This window comes from Triticum dicoccoides, chromosome 3A (assembly GCF_002162155.2).
Source record: "Triticum dicoccoides isolate Atlit2015 ecotype Zavitan chromosome 3A, WEW_v2.0, whole genome shotgun sequence".
NCBI lineage: Eukaryota > Viridiplantae > Streptophyta > Magnoliopsida > Poales > Poaceae > Triticum > Triticum dicoccoides.
This window is the reverse complement of record NC_041384.1, coordinates 19,094,060-19,102,927: the sequence shown is the minus strand read 5'-3', so window position 1 is coordinate 19,102,927 and position 8,868 is coordinate 19,094,060. Positions and strand designations below refer to the sequence as shown.

The following is an 8,868-nucleotide window of genomic DNA, read 5'->3' as shown; positions in this document are numbered from 1 at the left end:
ATATATGAAGAGAATTTTTACATGTCCAATGCAGACTGTTTGTTTTCACTTTCTAATCAATGAAGTATGTTTAATTGATAAAGTAATTGTAATTGATGAAGTAGATATAGTTGTTGCAGCGGCACAAACTCGGTTGCGTCCGCTATGACCCCAATCTTCGGATTATTATAAGTAGAGGTTGATCGTGTAGGAGGTGAAGATGCTCACGCCTAAAGCCAAACTTGACGCCGTCGACGCCACCATCCGGGAGCTCATTTATATTGGCTTCGAATGGCTACCGTTGTATTTTCTGTACTTTTGGTTGTGGTCGTAATTGTTACCCTATGCCTTTGCAAGAATAACTGAAAATGGTGATTTCTATTGACTGGAAACCGAGTACTTGTCTAATTATTGTTCAAGAAAATATAGTGAGTCGTGTTCTTGGTTGCTAATAGTATAGTACACCTATGCGGATCCTTCTGTCGGACCGTTGAATGGAAATAACTCAAAAGCAGATAATAGAGATGTTGTCTCTATGCAATCGGTAACTGTCAGTTCAGTTGCAAAGAACGACCATCACAAATAACTTTGAGATGTCCATTGGTAAAGGTCAGATTGGAGTAGTCTATTTTGGCTACTTGGAAGATGGAACCCCAGTTGCAGTCAAAACACGCTTAGAATCATCATCTCATGGGGTTAATGAGTTCTTGGCAGAGGTTAGCTTTCTTCCCGCTCCTCTCCTCTCCTCTTATTCTTATGCATGTTTTATTTTTCTCTTCCGTCTAGATAAAATCAATTTTCCCAAATAATCTCTCCATTTTGCCAAACACTCTGGTCACTTATTGACAGAACTACTTTGAATTGCTTTTCAGGCTCTACATCTAATAAGAGTTCATCACAGGAACTTGGTCAATCTGGTTAGCCACTACAAGGATGGACACCACTCAACTCTTGTCTACGAGTATAAATTGCTAATTTGCATTGCTCTTTCGTGCAACAAGTGCGTTGATACTTACAAACAACGAGGCATGTGACTATTTACTATCACTGTTGTTTGGTATTCGAACATGTCTTTTCGAGGGGGAGATGGGAACAGATAGACTCAGTGAAAGTTGGCTGCACGTAAACTATTGTGATCAAGTTGGAAAAAAATGTTTCCCCTCTTAACTGCTCCTGTTGGAGACTGGGGTCAGTAGTCACTGAAATTTGCACACGCATGGAGGAATGAATGATGATTCTCAAGTAACGAAGTTGTAGCCTTCACGACAAGATAAATGGATGATTTTGCAGCTCAAGTGTTGCTACATGTTACAGATAACTATGGCATTCCATTTTAATGAATCTGCATATTGCTGTTGTGAGTAATATTTCACCCTAAGAATAATATTGTTGTATCTCCAGTTTCTATGTTGCAGCAATGGGTAGTTGTGCTTTAGTCCCCCTTCAGCTTTTTTTTAACATGTGGTTCCTTCAGCTTTTTGTTTTCAAGTCTTTCTGACTATTATAGCTGCACATTTTTTAGCAACGGGTAGTTGTGTTCTCTATCATCATATTTATCACTTAGAGGGGAAGGCTTTTTGACAGGAGCACCAGAAGCGAGGGAGGGCATGGCTGCACTGGAGGTTGTCCCAAGGCGAGGGCAGGGCAGAGACATGCAACAATGAGGGTTGCAACCGTAATCAATATCTCAACGTCGAATCATTTCCTATAGCCTTCCAGCAAGTTCATTCTTATTTTCTGATTGGGTCATGTTAGGCCAGCAAAGTAAACATAGAAAAACTGATTAGGCAATGATGTTTTTGTTTAATTTTAGTGTTTGGTGTTTGGTTCAGATATGAATAATTCTGGTTATGGTTTGTGCATTGCATAGTGACGTTATAATGAGATTAGAGATAGTTGTCACGCATCTCTTTTCACTACAAACACATATGCACTTGCTTTTCGATCATTAGTGCTCCCCTTTCTATGCTATTAAGTATATGGCCCTAAGATGTTGCATTTAGTTCTTCAATTGAATCAGTTGTGGAAATAGGGACAAAAGATGCCAATCTTCTCTTGAAGACCACAACATTGATGCCTTTTGTTGATCACTGGTCTCTAAATATTCTTACGTGCATGGTTTGAACACTTGGATCGCTCTTGCTCTTTGCGCCATAAGCGCAACGGGTCATCTAGCATGAACGAAGGGCGAGTATATGCTTTTGCCTTCAAATGCACTTCCAAGGGACTGTGTCTGATCGTCTACTCAATATAAGCAAGTTGCAAGAGCCCCTTGTTATATTACTTATCATTAGTATAGATGCCTACTAAGACCTCTATGTTTATCATCCTTTTGGATCTTATGTAATCCCTTAAGACCATTCTGTGCATTTAATTGTCGATTATTTGCTGCTTAGACTGTTGTGTGGTATGCTTTTGGAACAACCATGATGAAAGAACATATGCTTTCGCCTTCAAGTGCACATCCAAAGGCCTCTGCATGATTGTCTATCTAATCTAAGCAGATCGTAAGAGTCCTTTGCTACATGACTTAGTATTACTACTATGAAGAGTTGGCTCAGAGAAGTTGTTCTCAACGTCCAGCGATACATCTGTCTAACATATCTCTGGCTATCTACATGCCTTGCTCATCACATTGTAAATGATCATCTGTCTAACATATCTCTGGCTATATACATGCCTTGCTCATCACATTGTAAATGATCGCCCGTAAGCTTCTTAGAAAACATGTATCATGAGCAACCATCTATCTATCATCAGTCTGTACTTATTTCCACATGTTTCATTTTGTGTTTACATATTTTAATGCACACTCTTCCAATACTTAGCTTGCATTCGGCCTTTGCGCCATTGGCGCAACGGGTCATCTAGTACTTATAACTGAAAGCGGACCACAACAGTTATGATCTAAAACCTTCGTGACTTGGACTCTTGATTGTTAAGCAGATATCCTTAAAAGAAAGGATTGTCCACCAGATAAAAGTTTTTTTAATTATGCTTATGTGACAACAAAAGAGCCTCCTCCAGGGCTTATTAAGGAAAAAAAAAGAGCAGCTTCCCATAGAAAAAATAAACAAAAGAAGCGCTAAGTGCACGCTCAATATGGCAAGTCGCCTCTCAAAAAGAAAATATGGCAACTACAAGTCTGGCAATTGCAGCTCCAAGGCAAATAAGAACGACGACAAGGTGACGTAGGACGGCAAATCAGCTTGGTGGAGGAACGGGTGGCGCCAATGTAATGTCTCATCCCAACATCCACATTCAGTACCTGATGGTGACTGATGCCAACTACAGCGTGTGGGCAGTGAAGATGAATATTATTGTCCAAACAACTCGAGTGTGGCAGCAATCATGGATGACGACATCGACGAGAAGTGCGACGAAGTTGCCATGGCTGCCATTCATACACATATCTTAAGAAATGTCAAACATATCTTATTATTGAAATATTTAACATTGCCAAAATCAAGTGTGTCATGCAGTCGGATAACTTCGGCTGGGTCAAGACTTGGATTGTCTGACGGATCGACGTGAGTCGGTTGATACAGAAGACAGTGGTGGGATCGGCGATGACGGCATAGGAGCGTGATGCTGATGGTGACCGACCTCTGGGGCGTGGAAACACGTGGTGCAGGCCCCGAGGGCTTGTGTGGTTTCGACAAGACTATGATGCGGGGTTGATTCAAGGTGTTGTATACACGGAGCTTGAAGTCGATGAGGCGCGGGGTGGATTGATCAACCACCATGGAGTCATGTTGAAGGTGGAGCTGGATTGAGGGGCTACGGCGTAAGTCGACAGAGAGTCAAAGCCTATTCAGTGGAAAAAAGCGAGTGACATGCAGTTCGGACTGGAGTCCAGTGGTCTGATGGAAGCGTGAAACTCATCATCGGTCGGTGATGATCGGTGGTACTCTGCAGTGGGGGTTGAGTGGTGTGGTTTTGCGACCCTTGAGACTCGACCGAGACAGCGGAGGCTCGACGCGGTAATAGCAGCGAGGCGTGCAGCGCGCACGGGACATCGAGACGGGCCAGGGCTCTGGTGGTCATACATGTGGTGAGACAACTGTGAATTTGACTCGGGATGACTACAAGCAACGGTGAAATTCCTTCAAGTTTCAGACAGGTGGTCAAGGAAGGAGCGGTGATATTGAGTTCAGGTAACTCTTATATGTGACACTCAATATGTGAGTTGTTCAATTTCACGCAGGTCAGTGCTCAGTGTGTGATGGCGTTGGACTGATACTCTGGAAGTTGGGAGCGCAAACTAGAGTAATGTGGAACTTAATTTCGTTCGAGTGTTGACTCTGGTCAAGAAAAGAAGGGACTACAAGTTGCAGGTGGAGTCATATGGAGTCTTTGGAGTAGCAGCAGTACTCATAGGATAAGCTCAAGCCCAATGTACATGGAAGTTTGACGCATTGACAAATTCAAGGTGGTGGAGAATATTCGCCAAGGTGAAGTTTGTTAGAATTGTGTCGAATATTGTGTACAAGGTAGGTTCCAGTTGGACTTGTAGTTGTATTGTGCTTAGATAGGATATGGAGTCGTGTCCAAGTAGGACACTTGTATCCTAGGCCTCCCTTATATAGCGGGGGTAGACACATGATGTAACGTAGGCCAACATAATAGCACAAGCGCGCAAGGGGGAGCGGGCGGCGTGTGCCGACGCCCGGGTGGCCGGTGTGTGGTATTGTGACGGTGTCACGGGGAGGAGCGCCCGTAGTCATGCCCCGGGGATGTAGCCATATCGGTGAACCTCGTTAACAAATCTCGGTGTCGTGCTCGTGTGATTGCTTGTTACTCGGATGATCGAAGGTATGCCTCGGATTTATTCTAACAAGTGGTATCAGAGCTAGGTTGTTCGGAGGCTGTGATTGAGTTGATCTTGAGGAATTTGCGTGGAGTTGATGCGAGGAAATCCAATTCGTTTAATAACGATGGTCGAGTTGGAAGCGGTCGAAAGGTCGTACTCGGCATGATCAAGCTATTAATCGAAGCAGTTGAGATCGATTGGAATTAGAAATCAGCGACTGGAACGAGGGAGCACCAGATCAGATGGCTCGGCTCGGCTTTGGAGGCCGCCTGGAAAAGCGCGTGGCTGGCTGAGCCCTGTGCGGCATGGCGTGCTGGGGCGGCAGGCTTGGAGCCTGGAGGGCTAGCGATGCTGGCCGGTCTAGAAGCGTGAGGGCATACGTGGAAGCGCAAGGACGTGGCCAGGCTGATCGGGAAGCCGTAGTGAGATTTGTTTTGGAAAAGAAAAAGAGAGGACCAGGTTCTCGTGTAGGACACGGAAAGAGGCACAAACATATCGTTTTGAGCGGAGGGAAAAAGACCATCACGTTGTGCATCCATTGGAAAGCAGAGACTTAGCAAGACAACACTAGCATCGGGATTGAGGCAATAGCACGTCACGTGCAGGCCTGGTTGAATTGCAACTAGTACATGGAAGCATACCACGTTCGGTTCTGTTTGTGTACTTGGGCATCATGTGCAAAGCTAGGATAATTTTTCGCAGGGTCAGCCATACAAAGAACTATGGCATCAACGGGTACCGGGTTTGAGGTGGAGAAGTTCATGGAACTGAAAACCTTGGGTTATGGCAGACAAAGATGAAAGATTTGTTGGTGCAATAGAGATGCTTGAAGGCGTTGCAAAAAGTCATGTCAGCTAAGATGGAATTATCATGTGATGGATGGAGATTCGTGGAAGACGATCTGGGAGTCTCGAGTGTGTCATGCAGTCGGATAACTTCGGCTGGGTCAAGACTTGGATAGTCTGACGGATTGACGTGAGTCGGTTGATACAGAAGACGGTGGTGGGATCGGCGATGACGGCATAGCAGCGTGATGCTGATGGTGACCGACCTCTGGGGCGTGGAAACACGTGGTGCAGGCCCCGAGGGCTTGTGTGGTTTCGACAAGACTATGGCGCGGGGTTGATTCAAGGTGTTGTATACACGGAGCTTGAAGTCGATGAGGCGCGGGGTGGATTGATCAACCACCATGGAGTCATGTTGAAGGTGGAGCTGGATTGAGGGGCTACGGCGTAAGTCGACAGAGAGTTGAAGCCTATTCAGTGGAAAAAAGCGAGTGACATGCAGTTCGGACTGGAGTCCAGTGGTCTGATGGAAGCGTGAAACTCGTCATCGGTCGGTGATGATCGGTGGTACTCTGCAGTGGGGGTTGAGTGGTGTGGTTTTGCGACCCTTGAGACTCGACCGAGACAACGGAGGCTCGACGCGGTAATAGCAGCGAGGCGTGCAGTGCGCATGGGACATGGAGACGGGCCAGGGCTCTGGTGGTCATACATGTGGTGAGACAACTGTGAATTTGACTCGGGATGACTACAAGCAACGGTGAAATTCCTTCAAGTTTCAGACAGGCGGTCAAGGAAGGAGCGGTGATATTGAGTTCAGGTAACTCTTATATGTGACACCCAATATGTGAGTTGTTCAATTTCACGCAGGTCAGTGATCAGTGTGTGATGGCGTTGGACAGATACTCTGGAAGTTGGGAGCGCAAACTAGAGTAATGTGGAACTTAATTTCGTTCGAGTGTTGACTCTGGTCAAGAAAAGAAGGGACTACAAGTTGTAGGTGGAGTCATATGGAGTCTTTGGAGTAGCAGCAGTACTCATGGGATAAGCTCAAGCCCAATGTACATGGAAGTTTGACGCATTGACAAATTCAAGGTGGTGGAGAATATTCGCCAAGGTGGAGTTTGTTAGAATTGTGTCGAATATTGTGTACAAGGTAGGTTACAGTTGGACTTGTAGTTGTATTGTGCTTAGATAGGATATGGAGTCGTGTCCAAGTAGGACACTTGTATCCTACGCCTCCCTTATATAGCGGGGGTAGACACACGATGTAACCTATGCCAACATAATAGCACATGCGCGCAAGGGGGAGCGGGCGGCGTGTGCCGGCGCCCGGGTGGCAGGTGTGTGGTATTGTGACGGTGTCCCGGGGAGGAGCGCCCGTAGTCATGCCCCAGGGATGTAGCCATATCGGTGAACCTCGTTAACAAATCTCGGTGTCGTGCTCGTGTGATTGCTTGTTACTCGAATGATCGAAGGTATGCCTCGGATTTATTCTAACAAGTGGTATCAGAGCTAGGTTGTTCGGAGGCTGTGATTGAGTTGATCTTGAGGAATTTGCGTGGAGTTGATGCGAGGAAATCCAATTCGTTTAATAACGATGGTCGAGTTGGAAGCGGTCGAAAGGTCGTACTCGGCATGATCAAGCTATTAATCGAAGCAGTTGAGATCGATTGGAATTAGAAATCAGCGACTGGAATGAGGGAGCAGCAGATCAGATGGCTCGGCTCGGCTTTGGAGGCTGCTTGGAAAAGCGCGTGGCTGGCTGAGCCCTGTGCGGCATGGCGTGCTGGGGCGGCAGGCTTGGAGCCTGGAGGGCTAGCGATGCTGGCCGGTCTAGAAGCGTGAGGGCATACGTGGAAGCGCAAGGATGTGGCCAGGCTGATCGGGAAGCCGTAGTGAGATTTGTTTTGGAAAAGAAAAAGAGAGGACCAGGTTCTCGTGTAGGACACGGAAAGAGGCACAAACAGATCGTTTTGAGCGGAGGGAAAAAGACCATCACGTTGTGCATCCATTGGAAAGCAGAGACTTAGCAAGACAACACAAGCATCGGGATTGAGCCAATAGCACGTCACGTGCAGGCTTGGTTGAATTGCAACTAGTACATGGAAGCATACCATGTTCGGTTCTGTTTGTGTACTTGGGCATCATGTGCAAAGCTGGGATAATTTTTCGCAGGGTCAGCCGTACAAAGAACTATGGCGTCAACGGGTACCGGGTTTGAGGTGGAGAAGTTCATGGAACTGAAAACCTTGGGTTATGGAAGACAAAGATGAAAGAGTTGTTGGCGCAATAGAGATGCTTGAAGGCGTTGCAGAAAGTCATGTCAGCTAAGATGGAATTATCATGTGATGGATGGAGATTCGCGGAAGACGATTTGGGAGTCTCGAGTGTGTCATGCAGTCGGATAACTTCGGCTGGGTCAAGACTTGGATAGTCTGAGGATCGACGTGAGTCGGTTGATACAGAAGACGGTGGTGGGATCGGCGATGACGGCATAGGAGCGTGATGCTGATGGTGACCGACCTCTGGGGCGTGGAAACACGTGGTGCAGGCCCCGAGGGCTTGTGTGGTTTCGACAAGACTGTGGCGCGGGGTTGATTCAAGGTGTTGTATACACGGAGCTTGAAGTCGATGAGGCGCGGGGTGGATTGATCAACCACCATGGAGTCATGTTGAAGGTGGAGCTGGATTGAGGGGCTACGGCGTAAGTCGACAGAGAGTGGAAGCCTATTCAGTGGAAAAAAGCGAGTGACATGCAGTTCGGACTGGAGTCCAGTGGTCTGATGGAAGCGTGAAACTCGTCATCGGTCGGTGATGATCGGTGGTACTCTGCAGTGGGGGTTGAGTGGTGTGGTTTTGCGACCCTTGAGACTCGACCGAGACAGCGGAGGCTCGACGCGGTAATAGCAGCGAGGCGTGCAGCATGCACGGGACATGGAGACGGGCCAGGGCTCTGGTGGTCATACATGTGGTGAGACAACTGTAAATTTGACTCGGGATGACTACAAGCAACGGTCAAATTCCTTCAAGTTTCAGACAGGCGGTCAAGGAAGGAGCGGTGATATTGAGTTCAGGTAACTCTTATATGTGACACCCAATATGTGAGTTGTTCAATTTCACGCAGGTCAGTGATCAGTGTGTGATGGCGTTGGACTGATACTCTGGAAGTTGGGAGCGCAAACTAGAGTAATGTGGAACTTAATTTCGTTCGAGTGTTGACTCTGGTCAAGAAAAGAAGGGACTACAAGTTGCAGGTGGAGTCATATGGAGTCTTTAGAGTAGCAGCAGTAC

General features: G+C 46.7%; 1 long non-coding RNA gene across 1 annotated transcript; it reads left to right on the top strand.

The window, feature by feature from the left end:
* The first annotated feature begins 600 nt into the window (after positions 1-600).
* On the top strand, positions 601-1,272 carry LOC119271006. The gene is made up of 2 exons (XR_005134396.1): positions 601-695; positions 852-1,272. It is a non-coding gene; the product is annotated as an uncharacterized LOC119271006 (long non-coding RNA).
* The last annotated feature ends 7,596 nt before the right edge of the window (positions 1,273-8,868 follow it).